We start from the raw sequence: 21,165 nt of genomic DNA, 5'->3' as shown, positions 1-21,165 counted from the left end.
CATTTCTTGAGTGGCTTGTTGTTTTGACATTTTGGTTGTTTTGTAGCTCTTTGTATATTCTGGAGATCAGCCCTCTATCACCTATGTCGTGTGCGAAGATCTTCTCCCATTCTGTGGGTTGCCTTTTTACTTTGTTGATTGTTTCTCTAGCTGTACAGAAGCTTCTTAGTTTGATGAGGTCCCAATTGTTTATTTTGGTCTTGATTTCTACTGCTTTTGGAGTCTTTTTTAGGAAGTGAGGGCCTACTCCTAAGTGTTGCAGTGTGTTTCCAACATTTTCTTCCAAAAGTTTGAAGGTTTCTGGATGTAGGTTTAGATCTGTTATCCATTTAGATCTGATCTTAATGTATGGTGAGAGATGTGGATCTATCTTTTTGTTTCTGCGGGCTATTAACCATTTGTCCCAACAGCATTTATTGAACAGACAGTCGCATTTGCCTGGATTGTCGTTTGTCTTTTTGTCAAAGATTATTTGGCTCTACCTGTTTGGGTTCCCTTCTGGTGTTTCTATTCTGCTCCATTGATCTTCCTCTCTATCTTTGTGCCAGTACCATGCTGTTTTGATAACCACTGCCCTATAGTATGTCCAGAGGTCTGGAACTGTGATTCCCCCTGCTAACTTCCTGTTCTTCAGGATAGTTCTAGCTATCCATGGTTTTTTGTGCTTCCAGATGAACCTTTGGATCATTGTTTCCAGTTCCATGAAGAACGTTTTGGGCAATTTGATTGGGATTGCGTTGAATGTATATATTGCTTTTGGCAGTATAGACATTTTAATGATATTGATTTTACCTATCCAGGAGCATGGGATGTTACTCCATCTTTTGAGGTCTTGTTCAATTTCTTTTTTAAGTAGTTTGTAGTTTTCTTCAAATAAGTCTCCTACATTTTTGGTTAGATTTATTCCCAGATATTTCATACTTTTCTCTGTTATTTTGAATGGTATCTTGCTGGTTAAGTCTTTTTCCATCTTGGGGCTGTTCGCATACACTATGGCTGTTGATTTTTGTTCATTAATTTTGTACCCTGCCACTCTACCAAACTCTCGTACAAGTTCTAGCAGTCTCTGTATTGAGTCTCTTGGCTCTTCTACATAAAGAATCATATCATCTGCGTATAGTGAGAGTTTGACTTCTTCGTTTCCCATTTGGATTCCTCTGATTTCTTTTTCTTGTCTTATGGCCTCAGCGAGTACCTCTAGGACTATGTTGAATAGTAGTGGAGAAAGTGGACATCCCTGTCTTGTTCCAGATCTCAGTGGGATGGGTTCCAGTTTTTCTCCATTCAGTATGATGCTGGCATTGGGTTTTTCATATATGGCTTTAATTATGTTGTGGATTTTTCCATCTATGCCTACCTTGGTTAGGGTTTTTAGTAGGAAGTGGTGTTGGATTTTGTCGAAAGCTTTTTCTGCATCTATTGATACTATCATGTGATTCTTGTTTTTCAGTTTTTGGATGTGGTGTATCACATTGATGGATTTCCGAATGTTGAACCATCCCTGCATTCCAGGGATGAATCCTACTTGATCTGGATGAATGATCTGTCTGATGTGTTTTTGAATTCTGTTGGCTAGGATTTTGTTGAGAATCTTAGCATCAATGTTCATCAAAGAGATAAGTCTGTAGTTTTCCTTCTCTGTTAGTTCTCTGTCTGGTTTTGGGATTAAGGTAATGTTGGCTTCATAGAATGAGTTTGGAAGGGTTGCCTCTTTTTCTATTGTTTTGAAGAGTTTGTAGAGGATTGGGGTCAGTTCTGTTCGGAATGTTTTGTAGAATTCTGTAGTGAAGCCGTCTGGGCCTGGGCTTTTCTTTGTTGGGAGGTCTTTAATCACTGATTCAATCTCTACTTCAGTTATGGGTTTGTTCAGGTCGTTTGTTGCCTCTGGGCTAAATTTTGGCAGGTGGTAGAAGTCTAAGAATTTTTTCCATTTCTTGGTGATCTTCTGAGTTGTTGGAGTACAGTGCTTTGTAGTAATTTCTAATTATGGCCTTAATGGATGCGGTGTCTCTTGTTATGTTGCCTTTTTCATCTTTGATGCTGTTAATTCTTGCCTTCTCTTGTTTTTTCTTTGTCAGTCGGGCCAGTGAGGTGTCTATCTTGTTTATCTTCTCAAAAAACCAGCTTTTTGATTCATTGATTTTGTGTATGGTTTTTTTTATTTCTATCTGGTTGGTTTCCTCCCTTGTTTTGATGATTTCTTGTTTCCTATTGTGTGTGGGGCTCTTCTGCTGTTGTTTTTCCAATTCCTGGAGGTGTGTGTTTAGTTCCTGTATTTGGCGCCTCTCTTGGGCCTTGACATGAGCTCCAATTGCGATGAGTTTACCCCGTAGCACTGCTTTGGCAGTGTTCCACAAATTTTGGAATGTTGTGTCAGAGTTTTCATTGGTTTCCATAAATTTTTTTATCTCATCTTTAATTTCTTGTCTGATCCATTGTTCGTTTAATAGCATGTTGTTCAACCTCCAAGAGTTTCTGTATTTCCTGGGACATTTTGAATTGCTGATTTCCAGCTTCATTCCGTGGTGGTCTGAGAGGGTACATGGTATGATTCCTATCTTTTTGAAGTTATTTAGGTTTGCTTTGTGTCCTATCATGTGGTCGATCCTGGAGAAGGTGCAATGCACTGCTGAAAAAAATGTATAATCTGTGGCCTTAGGGTAAAAAATTCTATAAATGTCAACCAAGTCCAGTTGTTTTATTGTTTGTATGAGCTCTGTTGTTTCTTTGTTGAGTTTTTGTTTTGTTGATCTGTCTATTGTTGTTAGTGGGGTGTTAAGATCACCCACTATTATTGTGTGCATATCTATGTCTCCCCTTAAGTCCGTGAGTAATTGCTTCACGTAGCTAGGTGCGTTTGAATTTGGTGCATATATGTTCACAGTGGTAATTACTTCCTGATGGATCAGTCCCTTCACCAATATATAATGTCCTTCCCTGTCCTTTTTGATGTGTGTCAGATTGAAGTCCACATCATCTGAAATTAAGACAGCTACCCCAGCCTTTTTTTCTCGTCCATTGGCATGAAATATCTGTTTCCAACCTTTCACTTTCAGCTTCTTAGAATCTCTTCTGGTTAGATGTGTCTCTTGTAGGCAACATATAGTTGGGTGCTGTTTGATAATCCATTCTGTTAATCTATGCCTTTTGATTGGTGGGTTCAGGCCATTTGTGTTAAGAGTTAAAATTGAGAGGTTGTGATTTTGCCCTGCCATACTTGTTTTTGTGGGTGTTGATATCTGTGTTATTGCCCTTCCTTGTGTGGACTTTAGTGGGGAGACCTTGCTGTTTGCCATCTTTGCTTATGATTCACCTCCTTTTTTTCTGGAATTAGTGCATTTCTAAGGAGATTTTGTAGAGCTGGTTTTGTGCTGGCATATTCTTCTAATTTCTCTTTGCTGTGAAAGTATTTGATTTCGTTCTCAAATACGAATGAGATCTTTGCTGGGTACAATAGTCTTGGTTGACAGTTGTTCTGATTCAGGATTTGGAAGATCTTTGTCCATTCTCTTCTTGCTTGTAAAATCTCTTCAGAAAAGTCAGCAGTGATCCTGATTGGTTTTCCCCAGTATGTGATCTTTTCTCTGCTTTGTACTTGTCTTAGGATTCTTTCTTTGTCTTCATTGGAGTGGAACTTGAGCACCATATGTCTGGGTGAAGATCGCTTTGGGTCATATCTGCTGGGAGTCCTCTGACCGTCCTGGATTTGGGCTGGGTTCATGTTCCAAGTGTTTTGAAAGTTTTCCTGTATAATTTCGTCGAGCACCATTTGCATTCCTGACTCTTTTTCCGCTCCTTCAGGAAGGCCAATAATCCTAATATTTGATTTTCTGAGGTTGTCTTTCATTTCTTGTATGGTCTTATTGGCTTTGTTCAGACTTATCTCCAGCTGTTTAATGAACTGGGTATGTTCATTTTGTGTGTCTTCCGTTTCAGAGATCCTCTCTTCTGCTGTATTTGTTCTGTTGGTTAGGCTCTCAATTTTGTGCTCTAAGTCAAGGATTTTACTTTTCATTTGTTGTATTTCTGAGGCTATGTGGTTCTTGAATTCCTTGAAGTCCTCCCAATTCTTCTCATTGTCTCTGACATATTTTAACATTATTTTTTTGAATTCCTTGTCTGGTAGATCTTCTATGTCTTCATCTCGCATCTCTGAAATAGACATTGGCTTTTGATCCTTTATTGGTAGGGTGTTGGCTCTCTCATCTGGATCATTACCTTTTCTGGTATTTCTTCCCATTGTGTTAGTGTTTCTTTTTTGAGAGACCTAGGCACCAGTGTGCTGAGGGGTCTCCAAGCACTATCCTGTAGAGATCGGAGTCTGCAGGCGTGGAGTAGCAGGGTGTGGGAATTTTCAAGGCACTTTTGGTGCGTCTCCAGAACACTGGACCTCAGGCCGCCACTTCCAGGGCCCAGTGGATTCAAAGCACACTCTCAGCTCGTCCCCTACAGGTATGCTACCACAGGGCGTGGGGGAGTGAAGGCACTCGCTGTGCGCGCCCCCCTGTGCGCGGGATCACAGGGCTCGGAGGATTCTAGGTGCTTTCTCGGTGTGTCCCCAGTGCCAGGGACTGCAGGGCGTGGAGGTTCCAGGTGCTCTCTGGGAACGCCTCCTGCACGCGGGTCTGCAGTGCTCTCCTGGTGCGTCTCCCAAGCATGGGACTATAGGGCGTGGGGTGTTCCAGGTGCTCTCTGGAAGCGCCTCCTGCGCAGGCTCGCCCACCCCCGCGCTTGCAGGGGACCGACCGCCCCAGCGCTAGCACGGGACTGCCCAGCCCAGAGGCGTGCTCGGTTTCCTGTGGGATAGCACCACCCAGCTGAGTGCCAGACCGCAAAGGCACGGGGGAGTATTCCATGTGCCTTTTGCCTTTCTCCTCAGCACACAGGACCACTGTGCGTCACCTCCCAGACACAGTTTTGGCAGTTTCAAGGCACTCGCCCTGCGTCCCTAGATGCTGGAGTCTCGGGGGGGAGGGGCGGGGAGATGAGCACCAACGGTGTTCAGGCTCTGTGCATGCCCCTGGGGGGCCAACTCCCGAAGCCTCCAACCCACCACTGTCCCCACCCAACTCACTCAAACCTCAGGTTCTTGCAGTCTGCCTCTTCCTCTGGTGGGAACCCTCGCAGCGGGTGCGTCTCCCGGCTACTGCATCCGGTGCAGGTCCCGGCGGGTCCCGATGGAACCTGGAGGCTGCGGCTGGTGCAGGTCCCGACAGGGCTTGGCGACTTGGGTGGGCGGATGCCAGCGGGTCCCGGTGACTCCAGGTCCTGATGTCCGCAGCGGGCACAGGTCCTGGCGGGTCCTGGTGACCAGCGTGAGCAGGTGCCAGCGGGTCCCAATCACCGCCGGTCCTCACGGCCACAGCGTCTGCGGGTCCCGAGGTCTGCGGTTCGGTCTGCGGCTTTCAGCGTCTGCACTCAAAGGTGACTCAGCAGGTCAGGAGCGGAAAGTTGTCTTCCCTGCCCTTTGTTTTGTTTTTCCCTGGTTGCTCTTCCGAGTTGTGTGGATTTTTTTTGGCTCCACACTGTCCAGGGAACTTCACGTTCTTCTCCCTGTAGTTCTATGCTGCTCCACTTACGCTTTTGTCGCATTCTAGCCCTCTCTGTCTGTGAGCTCCCTCACAGTCTTCCTCCTATGTCAGCCATCTTGCGAGTCTCTTCTTCTGGAAAGAAATTTTAAAAGGGAGAGAGAGAGAGAGAGAGAGAGAGAGAGAGAGAGAGAACAGCAACATAAAACTTTATAAATTGGGATTTGCATGGTAGCTTAGTGACTAAAGTCCTTGCTTTACACGCAGTGGTATCATATATGGGCACTGATTTTGATCCTGGCAGCTGCCTGTCTTTCATCGAGCTCCCTGCTTGTGGCCTAGGAAAGCAGTGCAGGATGGCCCAAAGCCTTGACCCTACACGCATGTAGGAGATCCAGAAGAAGGTCCTGGCTCCTGGCTTTGGATTGGCTCAGCTCCAACTGTTGTGACCACTTGGGGGGGTGAATAGGTGGAGGGAAAATCTACCTTTCCATCTCTCTGTATATGAAATGAAAAGGTTTTGTAAAAAGCATAAAATTATTTGGTAAAACCAATGTTTTTATCTAACTGAATTAGGACGAAGACCAAAATTAATGAAATCAGAGATTAAAAAGTATACATTAAAGCTGATATCATAGAAATAAGAATATTTGGAAATTTCTAATGTCATATGTCAACAAATTGGAAAATCTGAAAAGATATGGATAAATTTATGGACACACAGAATTTACTAAATTTGGGGCATGAAGACACAGATTACTTGAATAAACCAATAGAAAGACATAAGTTGAATCAATGATAATAATAATGATAATGATAACAATAATAAACAACTTCCCTATAAAGAAAAGTCAGTTGTGTTCACTGGTTAATTCTACAAAACTTTTTTTTAAAAAGATTTATTTTATTTTTATTGGAAAGTCAGATATACAGAGAGGAGGAGAGGCAGAGAGGGAGATCTTCAGTTCATTGATTCATCCCCCAAGTGGTGTAACTGCCAGAGCTGCACAGATCCAAAACCAGGAGCCAGCAACCTCTTCTGAGTCTCCCACATGGGTGCAGGGTCCCAAGGCTTTGGGCTATCTTCTGCATCCCAGGCCACAGGCAGGGAGCTGGATGGGAAGAGGGGCCATCGGGATTAGAAACAGTGCCCATATAGGATCCAAGCACATGCAAGTTGAAGACTTTGGCCACTAGGTTATCACATCGGACCCTAGTTCTACAAAGCTTTAAGAACTAGCACCAATATCTCTTTTTTTTTTTTTATTGTATTGTTGTTGAACCAATATCTCTTAAAATTGTTGAAACAATTGAAATAGATTTAACTTTCAAACTCATTCTATGAGGCTTGCTTAATTTATTTCCCAAACCAGAAAAGCATGCAACGTAAAGGAGATCTGCAGACCAGTATCCCTTATGAATATAGATGCAAAACTCCTTAACCGAATTCTGGCAAATCAAAGACAACAAGACATGAAACAGACATAAACCTAGGAAAAGTGAAACTTAGCCCAGGAATGCAGTGATATTTTAACAAGTGTTATGTAGGACATAAATAAATAAGGTTAGAATTTAAATGATTGTTTAAATAAATGCTCAGAAAGCATTCGATAGGCCCCAGAACAGTAGCCTTTGATAATATGCAGCATTCTTTCGTCTAAAAGTTGAGTTTAGAAGTAACATTTCTCTCTACAGTTAAGGCAATGTATGGCAAATCCAAAGCCAGGATCACACTAAGTGGCAAATGCTTGAAAATTTCCAGTAAGATAGAGAAAAAAACAAGAAGCACACTCTCATTAGTATCATTAGTATAGTCCTGGAGTATTTACAGAGCCATTGGATTCTCTTTGCTTCTTAGTAAATTTTATTTTAGAATATTGAAGCACATCAGTTTTTTTCCCAGCTAGAAAGACCCAAATTCCAAGGGCAGGGAAATTTAGTGGAAAAAATACCAAACTCAGAGCCAGCGCGACAGCTCAGTAGTTAAGTCCTCACCCTGCAAGAGCCAGGATCCCTTATAGGTGCTGGTTCCAGTCCCAGCTGGTCCACTTACCATCTAACTCTCTGCTTGTGGCCTGGGAAAGCAGTAGGGGATTCTGTAAAGCCTTGGGACTCTGCACCCGTGTGGGAGACCCAGAGAAGCTCCTGATTCCTGGCTTTGAATCGGCTCAGCCTTGGCCATTGAGGCCATTTTGGGGGTGAGCCAGCAGATGGAAGATCTTTTTTGTTGTTCAATATTCTATTTATAACATTTCTGTTTATTTATTTGAAAGACAGAGATGGGGGAGATACCCAGGTCTCTATCGAGTGTTTCCATCCATTGGTCCACTCTCAGTCTCTCAGCAACTGAGGCAGTGTTGGTCCAGACCGACCCAACACAGTAAACCATCTAGTTGACTCATCATTGGTGCTTGGAGTTAAGTCTACAACTGGAGCAGAAGCCAGACCTGGGATATGGGACTCCAGCAGCATTTTCTGATTATGCTTCTTTTTCTCCCCCTTGCAAAATGCCATGCTATTGTGGGTAATAAGAATACGACAAAAGGTTTTCAGTGCTCATGTGGGAAGATCTCTTTCTGTATCTCTTTCTTTCTGTATGTTTGCCTTTCCAATAAAAATGGATCTTAAAAAAAAACAGAAATAAAAATGTACCTGCTAAACAGCTATATTTATTTTCTGGAAAGGAAAAAAATGGAAAAACTTCACACAGAGATAGAAATCAGATCGATGGCTACCAGGAATTAAAAACTAAAGAATACTACTTTAAGAAATAGAAAGTGGAGATTTGGAGAAATTACTGAGCTGTTTTATTTTTTGACTGTGGGGAGTAGTTATATATCTTTATTTTTCAAAACTCAAAGTTTTGAAACTCAAAAGAGTGAGTTTTACACTTGTAAGTTGTTACAAAATAAGAAAAAAGTATCATGAAGAAAATCAAGTTCTGAATAATTTATGCATTCCAAACCTGGGTGGTAAAGTAGTTTGCCATTGTTATCAATGTAAGTAAAAAGTGTCAACATATATACTTAAGAAAAAAATGCAGGAAAAATCACAGATTTGAAGAGTTCTGTTGTCTAAAAATGGGCATAATTAAAAGCTGTTTGACTAAGACTACCTTGAAAATAATCTAGACCCTTATTGGAGTTTTACATTGCAGAATGGCTAGATTCCAGGTAAAATAATTGATTGCATTATTGAGGTACATATGCTTTACTGGTCTGACCATAAATTACCTTTAGCTCCAGGGCTAGAGTAATAGGTTTTCATTTTAGAACATTTTCCTCCATTTAAAATTTCATGAGTTTTATATCTGATCTTTGGCTCATTTCTATCTTGTTCATTTGTGGAAATGATTTCAGTTTCATCTTACTCTGTGGGAAGCTATCATCATGTAGATGTACCTGAAATGCTGGCAGTAACCATTTTGAGTGCCTGATCTAGGAGAGAACAAAAAAGAAAAGTGGGAGCTTTCTTGGCCTATTGTCATTTCTTGGAAAAAGTTCAATAATACAAGACAAATCCTATTTCACGTTGCTGTTAGTTATCACAGAGGGTCAATCTTACTCACTCCAAGTTACAGCAATGAACAAAAATTCTTACACATAGGCATGAATTTTAAAATTTTAAAATCCAAAATCTTTTAAATACACATTTGACTTACAAAGGATAATTTGTCTTCCAGGGGCAAATTTTCATTCCTCAATTACTCTTATGATAAACTTTCTTCCTCTGTATATGCCAAACACTCCTTTTGATTTTTTTATGAGAAAGAATATTTGTGAAATGTCTTTGGCAAATGCTATGCTATAGATTGGACAGGTCGTGATAATTTACCTGTCTTCACCATGCCATGGAGCACTGATCGTGGCCTTTGGCCACAGCCTCTGTGTGCTGCTTTCAGCAGCTTCCATGACATACCAAACCTTTGTGTCCCCGTTTCTGTGCTCCAATACAAACTTATTCATAGACATTTAAAGTAATGTACCTTCTGCAGATCTTGAATTGTTATCAGAAATCAATATTTTGAAGAAGCTTTCCTTCATGGATTACTATTATTTTAAAATCAAAATATTTTGCAGTTGCTGAAAGCTTATAGAAATGTTCTGTACATGAACTGACAGGAAACTGTAATCAAATTGTCAAGCAATTGCTCTGGCTGTGGCAAAGTGAGAATGTTAGATTACATGTGTCAGCATGTGAAGATAACGGCTGTGCAGCGAGCAGCGTGCTGAAGCCTCATATGAGATGCGAAGTTTATCGCTGTGAACTGCAACCGATTGTAGACAGGTGTGCCACCTCAGCATTTCTTCGTTTACATTAGGAATCCTTTAAGATCAATACAGTGTCTCGGTTTAAGCATTTGCAAAGCAGTTTGAATTTTCCCGGTAAAATGTGTTCTGTCAATTAATTTGTGCTAATTTGCAAACCTAAATTAAACACTAATGGTTTTGAATGGATACTATGGATCTGTCTTTCTCAGAGTGGATTTACCAGCATTAATATATTCATTGCAGAGAGTGACTTTTATGGCAAGAGACTGAATACTCTTCTGCTAAAACAGAGAAATCCTTTATCTGGCAGTCTGTTTTCTTGGGTATTGAAAGATTTATTACCAATCTTTTCTCTGATTTCCCCCTTTTGTCACCGAAAGACCCTTAAGGTCCTTCAGCACCCTTCCCAGTTCCCATGGCAGTTTTCAGTCTGCACTAAGGGCTCCCAGGAATATCCATTTTTCAGTGCCTTAGTGTGCTGCTGCCTCTGTGCCTAATCACTCAGCATCCACTATGTCTTCTCCTCCAGAGACTGGGGAAGGTTGCAGAGTCTGAGGTCAGAATGTGCTGGCTGCTTTCCTCTTTGATCCATCTTGGCAGTCAGATATTTTAAGGTGTTGTATTTATCACTCACTTGAAAACCAGGGTGATTTTTGTGACTGATGCTGTGTACTTGGTGTACTTGGTGTTTACTAAATAAATACATATTTTATGATGTGCATTATTTATTAAGTTAAAATCATTCTACTCAAATGTATCTTTAGATGTTTTTTCCCCTTTTCTCAGTTTGCTTTTGTATTGGGCTGAACATTCTGAATACTTAAATTATTCTCTTAGACGATGTCAGTACTTAGGGAATGAAGCTGCATGAACTTGAACTCCACTGGCCCTGTGGCCACCAATTTGTGATTACCAAGTTTCAACACCGGAAAGGTATCTCATGCGCTTGGGAGTTGGGGGAGTCCTCTGGAGCACTCAACTATCTTTCAGGAAGCAGTTAGACTCTGGGAGGCTATTTTTTTTAAGTGAACACCCATGGATATTTTCAGTGTGGGTTTGGACTTGGAAACTTCGGTTGGAGCAAGAGTGATGAATAAACTCAGACCACAAAATGGAAGTACAGTCCAAAAGTTCCCAGGGCTGATGATTTAGACCTACTGGCCAAGCTACACCCCCTTTCCATTCCCTACATCTGTTCCTCCCACTGTATTGTGCCAATTTTAGTATATGTATTGCCAAAGTGAGCATAATTCAACATTTTTTTCTTCAAGACATTACAGTTTGCTTTGGAGAGTTGATGATAATACTCTCTTTATTTTTTTTCATGTTAAACATTTTAAAATAAAGAGACTTAATTGCTCCTTTCAGGGTAGGCCTGAAAAGTAATTTTTCAAGTCATCAAATGGAATCTGGAAGAGGGTATACCTTATTGCCTTACTCTCCTTTTGTATGAATGAAAAATGCATTGTTGTAAGCATTGATCTGTGGTATTTTTTTTCCCTAGCCTACTTCAAACCATATTTTACAGATTTATTTATTTTTATTTGAAAGGAAGATTTTTAGAGAGAAAAGGAGAAACAGGACTGCATCTACTGATTCACTCCCCAAAGAGCCACAATGGCTGTAGCTGAACTGATCCAAATTTGGGAGCCAGGTGCCAGGATCCTCTTCTGAGTCTCGCATGTGGATAGAAACCCAAGGTCTTGCCTGTTTCCCACTGCTTTCCCAGGCTATAAACAGGGAACTTGATCAGAAGTGGAGCAGCCAGGGCATGAACAGGAGCCCATATGGGATGCCAACACTACAGGACACAACACTACAGGAAGCCCCTGCTGTACTACCATGCCGACCCTAGAGGCACCTCCTTGGGATAGATTGCAAGAAATCTTTGGGGATCCAGTGCTGTGGCATAGTGGGTTAAGCTGGGTTACTAACAGGCCCATCCCCTATGACAGGAGTAGAACCTGAAGCTGTTAGCCATCATCCCAGCTCCCTGGTGATGACTGATGTCTGTGGAAGGGACCTGGGTGTTGGCCAGGTACAGGATATCCACAGCAACAATGTCTAGTTGCCTTCCATTGTCTGCTTTGTATATCCTGGAGGATTTTTTCTTTTTTTCTTTTTTTTTTTTTTAAGAAACAGTGCAGTTTCAAATTTATTGGACTTTGAAGGCTAAAGAATTTCAAATTGTACAAGGTGTCTTTTTTTTTTTTTTTTTTTTAAGTGGAGCTGCTGGGATTAGAACCAGCGGCCATATGGGATCAAGGCAAGGACCTTAGCCACTAGGCCACGATGCCGAGCCCGAGGATTTTTTCTTTACCACCCCAGAGACCAATCCTTGAAGGAAGTACAGTGCTTTTGAAATTGTCATGACATTTGCTATAGGTTTCAGAATACACCGATAATTGTGAAATAGCAATTTTACAGTTTTGTAGCTGTTACGATTTACATTTCATAAAGCTCTTTTAATCTTACATCTTTGAGAAAATTATTACAGAGCAACATAGAGCAATATCACTTGAAAAGGGACTTTGTCCTGCAGTTTATATCCATTGTTTTTCATGAACTTTTACGAAGCCTTCTCTTTTGCTAACTGGGTTTGCTCTCGCCCTCTTTGAGATTTAGTCCTGATGATCTCTACTTTGCTCTGCTCTGTATCACCTTAACAATTTTTTATGCATCACTACTTAGAATCTTGAATTGCATTTATATTTTTATTTGTTGATATATCTTTACTCCTCTTTCAGCAAGTGAAATATAAGGGCAGAAAGTAGGATTATTTTCTTGTGTATTCTGTAGCATCCAATTCTGTATTCTCAAATACTGTGTAATAATGGGTATTGTTACATAAATATTTTTTGCTAGACATAATTTTAAATTTGAAGGTTGCCTTATTTCTTTGTATATCAAGTATCCATACCTTCATTGAGTCAACTTCCAGGGAACTTTATTTGAAAACAAAAATGTTATTTAATATAAAATAATAATTTAAAATTGCAAATTGGAAAGAAGCGAAAATTTACTCATTGAAAATGTAAATTAAGAAATACTGGGGGATGGCACTGTGCATAGTAGGTTAAAGCCATTGCCTGTAATACCTGTATCACAATAAGGGGCCAGAACCTGTTCAGCTTTCAGCTTAACTCCCCACTAATGGCCTGGAAAAGCAATGAAAGGTGACCCAGTTACTTGGGCCTTCAGAACTTTGTGGGAAACCTGGAAGCAGCTCCTGGCTCCTGGTTTTGGATCAGATTAGATCAACTCCAGCCATTGTGGCATCTGTGGAGTGAACCAGAGGATGGAAGACCTTTCTGTTTCTGTTTCTCTCTGTAAATCTGCCTTTCCAATAAAAATAAATTCTTTTTTTTTCTTAGAGAAAATTATTTTTATGGGAATCCAATTACTAAAATGTCATTTGTTTAATGATCTCTATCCCTGGGGCACACGGTATACAGTCTGGTACTGTATTCCTTTTGTATTGTTTCTATTGAATACCACATCTCATCCCTTGGTCCTTCCTAGGCTTTTCTTCTTTCTACCTGAGTGATGAAGTTTTGTTTGTTTTCTTATGTTTTAGTTATTTACTTAAAAGTTAGAGTTACCGATTGGGAATTGGAGCAGCCAGAACTTGAACCAGCATACCAATTATGGTAGTTTTGGGAGACACTTTTTATGTGGCTTTCTTTTTGGGAAGGAGATCAACACTTGTTGAAAAACTGTTTGTTGAATTATTTATTTCCTGGAAGCTTGAGCTTATGATTATGTAGTAAATGAAGCATGTGATCTATAAAATTAAAAGAAAGGAAGGAGAAAGGAAGGAGGGAGGGCAAGAATACAAAAAGTAATAATTATGCTCTTAAAACTCAATATATAAAAACCACAAAATCTGTTTTCTTTATATAAATTAGTTAAAATATAAAAAATTATTAAATGAAGAAGTGATCAAAAGTTTACATTAAAAGCAAGAAAAATGTATGACATACTTCAGGCTGTTACTTAATGAAAACTTTTGTTAAATAAAATAAAATTATTGTTAAATAATACTTTAAATCCACGTGGCAAATAATATATAAAATTTTATGTGGTTAGATGAAAAGAAAATTGTTTATTGCATTTTGTGAATTAAAAAAATGAAAAACAAAACTGTACTTCCAAAACAGAAATAGAACTGTCACTATACCATTAATTTTACTTTAAAATTGTATTTCTCTAATGTAAACCATATGATCCATAGCAAAGGTGATATATCTACCTATCATCTATCTATCTACCAATCTATCTACATACATTTACAAATATACATATATTTACATATATATTTACAAATATATACACATGTGTATATATGTGTGTATTTACACACCTATATATGTATAGGCCCAGGTTAGTTAAGCAGTCATGAGATAACAGAGAAATGAGAAATGAGAAATCAATATTCAGATTATATAATGTGGTTGAAACACAGAATTAATCTTCAATGCCTAAACATTTGAGGGACCCAGTAGATGTGATTAAGTGCCAAACAGTGCTATAGCAAGTTAGAAGAAAATGAAATCAGTATAAGCAGAACAGCTAAAACAATTATTAAATTTTCTTTTATCTAATATTATTCATATTTTTGTCTTTGTGTACTTGTTAGTAGGTGTGAAATAGGTTTTTAGGCTTCCTTTTAACAGTTCATCAGAATTTTATATAAAAGCATAAATAAAAATAAAATGTGTATTATAAAATGATACTTGCTCTGCTAAAATATAGTTCTTGTTTTTAAGCTTTAGTAATATAAAGAGCACAGATTTTATTGGTTGTACAAGTTGAGTTAAAAAAAAAATCACACTTGGGCTCGGCTGGTTCTAATCCAGGCAGCTCCACTTCCTCTCTATCTCTCCTCCTCTCAGTATATCTGACTTTGTAATAAAAATAAAATAAATCTTTAAAAAAATATATCACACTTTCCTCGCTAGACTTCTGCGTTCCTCAAACTCCCCCAATCTCTCCTTTTATTCTTTCCTTATTTTCTTTTTTGCAAGGAAATTATTTCAGTTCACTCTACAATCATAAGCCTAAGTCAGCAGTAATCTAATATTTAACATGTGAAAAGTAAGACATGTTGTTTGTTTCTAAATTAACTGTATATAGAGCATGATATTTAATGTTTTATTTTCTTAAAAGATGTATTATCTTTTTTAAAAGTCAGAGTGAAGGATAAATAGTTAAAGAAAGATATTCCATCCCGATGATTCATTCTCCACTTGTTCACAGTGGCTAGCACTGAGCCAGCCTAAAGCCAGGAACCAAAAATTTATCTGAATCTCCATGTGGGTGACAGGTCCCCAAGCACTTGGATCATCATTTGCTACATTTCCCAGACCATTAACAGGGCAGTGGATGGGAAGTGTCCTAGCTACAACACAAAGGCAAAGGGAAGGCTGTCATCACAGGTGGATTAACCCATTGTGCTGAAACCTTGGCCCCAAGTATTTTTCCTTTATATAAGAAAAGTGCTAAACATACTTTAATTCTCACTTTTTAAAAATCATTGTTATCATTTTATGATACAGTTCTATAGGCCTTGGGATTTCCCTGACCCCTTCTCCATGTCCTCTCCTTCTCCCGACTGAGTTCCCCTATATTACTCCTAGTAAGCAGATTCTCCTGCTTGGGGCAGGTTTCAAAGCTCCGTCACACACAGGTCTACAATTTGATTTTACTTGTTGCAGCTGGTACATGATTCTTTGTTTGCAGTCACTCATGCCACTCTATCCAGCGAGTTTCAGGTCTGGGCTATTATGTTAGACTTCCGCCCTGGTCTCTGTAGTCCCAGCTCCTGACTCACCAGTCTCCACCTCCTGTGTTACCATGCTGAGTCTTCACTATTGTATATACAAGGTTTCTCCCACTTCTGATTCCAACAGTTCCAAGGATTAGGGAGACACCAGGTGTCCTAAATAGCTACCTTGTTGGTAGTACTGATCTTGCTTGAACCTGCTGGCCGATAGGTCTCAGGGCTACCTAGACCTATTTTGAGTCATATTATGCCAAAGTCAGTATTATTTTCGCTATGAGATCAGTACAATATACTGAGCTCACTGGGTTTGCTCCCAGCTCGGTGCATGTGCAGCTCACTCACTGTTGCCCCAGAAGTCTCAAATCCTTTGCCACACTGCTGGCTGTTAAGTCTGGGGGCTACCTGGACCTATTTTTGGTAGAACCTGTAGGATGTCACGTCAGTTCACTGTAGTGAGCCAGAAATGAGTTTGTTCCCAACTTAGTTCATGCACAGCTATGTCCCATTGCCTTTGCCCGCCCACACAAGATAGCACCGAATTCAGTTCTGGTGAGGGTGTGGGCTGTGAAATCCACGCTGTTCCCGCACTGCCTGTTTTGGATCTGCTGCTCTGTCTCTGTTGCTGGGCAAATCAAACAAACCAGTAGGATGGGCAGTTTTTTGGGTTCATCTCTTGAGCTCGCAGTGAACTCTCCTTCCCACCTGGTTGGTGGTGGAGTTCTTGCCACCGATGGAGTTCAGATCACCACCACTCACTGAATGCCACTAGGGTATCTGGTCAATGCAACATCCTGTATTCATCTCCACTGCTTTCCTGTGTCCATCTGTCTCCAGGTGTGCCTCTGCCATTGGTCTGTCCTTTTGTATGTCTAGTCTATGCGGATATTTGCAGCATTTCCGTGACAATTTTCTCTAGTAAGTTATGATATTAGGATTATAATTTTGATCCAATTTTGAGGGTTTTTTGGTATAAAGTGTATGGTAGAGTTGTTTCATAATTTTACATACATAGAATCATTTCCAGCACTCTTTGTTGAAGTGACTGTCTCTTCTCCAGGTACTGATTTTAACTAGTCTGTAAAAGATTAGTTGGTTATAGATGCATGGATTGGTTTCTTGTTTTTTTTTTGTGTGTGTGTTCCATTGGTGGTCAATTTTATTTTGTGTATGTGTGCCAGTACCAGACTGCTCCAGTTATAATATCCCTACAGTATATCTTACCATCTGGTATTGTAATGTTGCTAGATTTTTGCTGTTTAAAATTGTTTTGATTATTCACTGTCTTATGATTCTGAATGGATTTTGCCATTATTTTTTGTGTATCTGGGAAGAACATCCATGACACTTGAGATTGGATTGAATCTACATTGCTTTATATGGTATCAATGTTTTAATGATATTAATTCTTCCAATCTACATGGGCATGGGGATATTTTTTCAAGTTTTTTGTGGATTTTTTCTTTCTTTAATGTTTTGTAATTTTCATGGTAAAGAGCTTTCACATCCTTGATTGATTTTATTTCAAAGTATTTAAATATTTTTGTAGCTATCATGGATGCTATAGATCTTACACATTCTCTATCAGCCATGATAGTTTTTACATGTACAACAACTCTTGAGTTATATGTGTTCATTTTATACATATCCAATAAATTTACCGAACTATTTTGAATTCTAGTTGGCTATGAGTAGAATTCTGGGTTTCCTTATAAATAGGATGATGTGATCTACAAGAAGGAACAATTTGATTCTTCCTTCACATTTTGTATTCATTTTGTTTGTTTTCCTGACCTAATGGCTCACACTAAAACTTCCAGAGTTATACTGGATAACTAGAAGGAGATTGGGAGGACTCCAGGATTCCAGCCCCTTTAATTAGTTTGAATAGTTTGAGAATAATATGAATTTGTTCTTCATATGATTGGAGTTAGGCAGTGAGGCTATCCAGTGCTTGGAGATTTCATTGTTGAGAGGGTCTTCATTACAGATTCAATTTCTGTCTTGATTATTGGTCTATTTAGATGTTCCATGTATTCCTGATTCAACTGTGATAGCTTGTATGTTTCTAGAAATTTGTCCATTTTATCTAAATTTTCCAGTGGTTGGCATATAGTTGTTTACAGTAATTCCTGATTGTTTTTATTTCTGAAGTATTCATTGCAATGCTTGTTTTTCAACTCTGTTTTTATTGTTTGGGTCTTCTCCCTGTTTGTGTGTGTGTGTGTGTGTGTGTGTGTGTGGTATGTCAGCCAATGATGAATCAATATTTTTTGCATTCTTCAAAATGCCAGTTTTTCAGTTTATTGATCATATGTATCTTTGTTTTCAGTTTTATTTGTTTTTCCTCTAATTTTATTTATTTATTATTTTTCTAGGTCCTTAGGATGTATTGTTATATGACTTGTTTGATATATTACAATTTCTTTTTTAAAATTTTACTTGTATTTATATACTTATTTATTTTTATTGAAAAGGAAGATTTACAGAGACAAGGATATATAGAATGATCTTGCATTTACTAGTACATTCCCCAAGTGACTGCAATGGCTGAAGCTAAGCCAATCTGAAACCTGGACCAGGAGTTTCTTCCATGTCTCCCATGTGGGTGAAGGATCCAAAGGCTTTGGACCATTCTCAACTGCTTTCCCAGGCCACAAGTAGAGAGCTGGATGGGAAGTGGATCAGCTGGAATACAAACTGGTGCCCACATGAGATCCCAGCAGATGTAAGGCAAGAATTTAGCCACTAGGCCATGGTGCCAGGTCCTTCAATTTCTTGATGTATGCACTAATTGCTATATACTTCCTTCATATATATAATAATTGCTTTTGGTATATCCCGTAAGTTTTTATGTGTTCTGTTGTTTTCTTCATTCATTCAATTAGGGAATTTTTAAATTTCCCTTTTGATTTTTCTCAGACACTGTTTTCAAATTTTTTTCTTTTTCTAATTTGATGAGACTTGCTTTATGTCTTACCATCTGGTGCATCCTAGAGACTATTCCATGAACTGGTGAAAGTAATCTGTATTTTACAGCTCAGGGATGAAATATTCTGTAATCTTCTGTAAACTTGCTCAGCCCTGACTCACATGTTCACCAGCGGGAGGTATGGCCCATCAGGGGAATTCCCCAAGTTCCCCCACCAGGCCAACTCCTTGGCACAGATCTCATGCATGTTAGCAGATACTAAGCTCTTACCCAGCATAGTCCACACTCAGTCCTGGCCTTTGTGTGTCCTGGTGAATGTTGGGGCCCTGCCTTGTCAACACTCAATTCTTGAGTGTGCCTACAGGTGCTAAAGCCTGGATCATCCTGGCCAGTTCCCAACCCCAGCACATATGAGTGTGTTGGTGAATTCCATGGTTATGCTCCATTTATCACCACCCTCTAGTTCTTGAGTGAACCAACAGATACTGTAGTACCACATTGGTGAGCCCACACATCTCTCTCAGAAGCTGCCTCCGACCTGGTACTTTCATGTGCTGGTTATCGTCACAGTGCAGCCTAATGTGATCCATCTCCTGTTCAGATACTCACTGACGGGTACTATGATCCAACCCTGCTGTGTTGGCCCCTAGGCCCTAGCTTTCATGTGCACCAGTTGACAGTGGTTGATGCCAGCTAGCCCAGCTCAGGTCTTTTACATGGATGGATAAATTGATCTGGCCCAGAAAGATCCTTTAAGCCCCTTCAAAACTGCTCAGTCAGGCCCATTGCTTACCTGCAAGTACAGCAGTCTTATTAGCCAAAGTCCCCTACAAGTCATTCTTTACCTGCAATATATTCCCTCAGCAGTCACCCCTCTCACACATTACATACTCCCCTCTCTGCTCAATCCTGTGCCCATAAGCACATGAGTTCCACAGTCCATTCTTGTGCTGGTGTGGTGTGGTGTGCTGGCCCGGAGCCCTGTCAGCTCACTCAGGACTCGAACATGAATGACTCCCCAGACCTAGTCTGCTGATCTGGGACCATATACTTCCACCCACCTGGGACCCAATCATGTGCATGAGTCTGCAAACGTTTTTCACCAGAACACCATGCCAGCATGGCCTTACTCCTTGACCTACCCAGAACCCAAGCACATAGATGCGTTCCTGGGCCTGCTCTACCAGCTCTGGCTACACTCTGCAAGTTCCCCATCCCCAAAAGCTACCCAGGTGGTGTATGGATAAAGAGGCAAGCTGCCCAGGATGTGTTTTCAAAATCATATGCCTCATAGAGTAGTAAGTGCAAAGCTTGGTAGTGATACATAATTATTATGAAGAGTGCATAAGTAGGACATAATTGACTTAAAACATTTTCTAAGTTTATTTCTTACCTAAATATATTAATTATTCTTATAGAATTGCAATGATCATTTTTTGTTAAGATGAAACAAAGTTTGATGCTTTATTAAATTTATCCATTGTTAGTACTGTTTCTTAAAGTGAAAATTTAATTATTTCAGTGCTTCCAAACTAAGCAAAAAATCAGTTCAGCTGAATTTTAGGTAATTTAGGCTCCTTCAGCTAGTAAAATCAATGCATATAAATACAACACATACAGCAATTAAGTATATCTTTATATTATAGTGCTTCATAATTTTGCTCATTAAAATAAATAAAATTAATGTTTATTACTTATTTTATTTAATTTTAAGAGACAGTTCATAGATTTTATACCATATAGTCCCTTTAAATATACAATCTCTATATAGTTGATTTTTAGACATACATATTCCTGTATCAATATTAAAAATTTTATTAAAAATGAAGTTAGGGTTATCTCATAATAAACCAACAGTGTAAAAATGTTTATGTCTTATTTAAGTACATTAAGAATTTCCTAAAAAGTAAGCTGAAAAGTAGCCTATTTGTCTTTACCCCAAATATAATTTTAATGGAATATTAGCAAATGAGTGAATGATTGCAATAGAAATCAGACATTACACGTATTTGTGGGTCATGATAGTGAGGTAACAATGACAAAAAGAAATTGTACTGTCTTTAGATATAGTTCACAGTATTAACCCTAAGAGTTTAAAAGTATTGAAGTTTCTTCACGGTGAGGCTTTCAGGTGCAGATAATTACTATAGATCAGAATTCCACATTGTACAATGATAGCAAAATGGTGAACCTAATAAAATGCAAGGTATTCTATCCTTCTTTATGGAATAAATGCTATCAGACATTATTCTCTGGTATTTCTTACTGAATAGTGTTGCTCATTCAAAGAAAGATTTTTGTCAGGACTTTATAACCTGTAAGATTTAAAAACACTTTCTGAGTGATTCTCACTTGGTATAACTTTGAAGCATTGTTGTTTGCCCACAGAACTATATGTTATTGAATCTGTAAAGAAACTTAGTGAAAACATTTTAAGAATTTCATGAAGATATTATCATGTATGGAGTTTGATTTTAAATGAAAACTAAATCCTGAAAATATGGACTGAAATGATTTTTAATGCTATTTAACTGATACTATACCTTGAATGTTAATGAAGACATTTTAGTTCAATAGGGCAGAATCTGTCCCTATATAAGAAAAAACTTTATTTTACAATATTTAATATACAAAGGCTACATTAAATTTTAT

Source organism: Ochotona princeps, chromosome 2 (genome assembly GCF_030435755.1).
Source record: "Ochotona princeps isolate mOchPri1 chromosome 2, mOchPri1.hap1, whole genome shotgun sequence".
Lineage (NCBI taxonomy): Eukaryota > Metazoa > Chordata > Mammalia > Lagomorpha > Ochotonidae > Ochotona > Ochotona princeps.
This window is presented reverse-complemented; position numbering follows the sequence as displayed.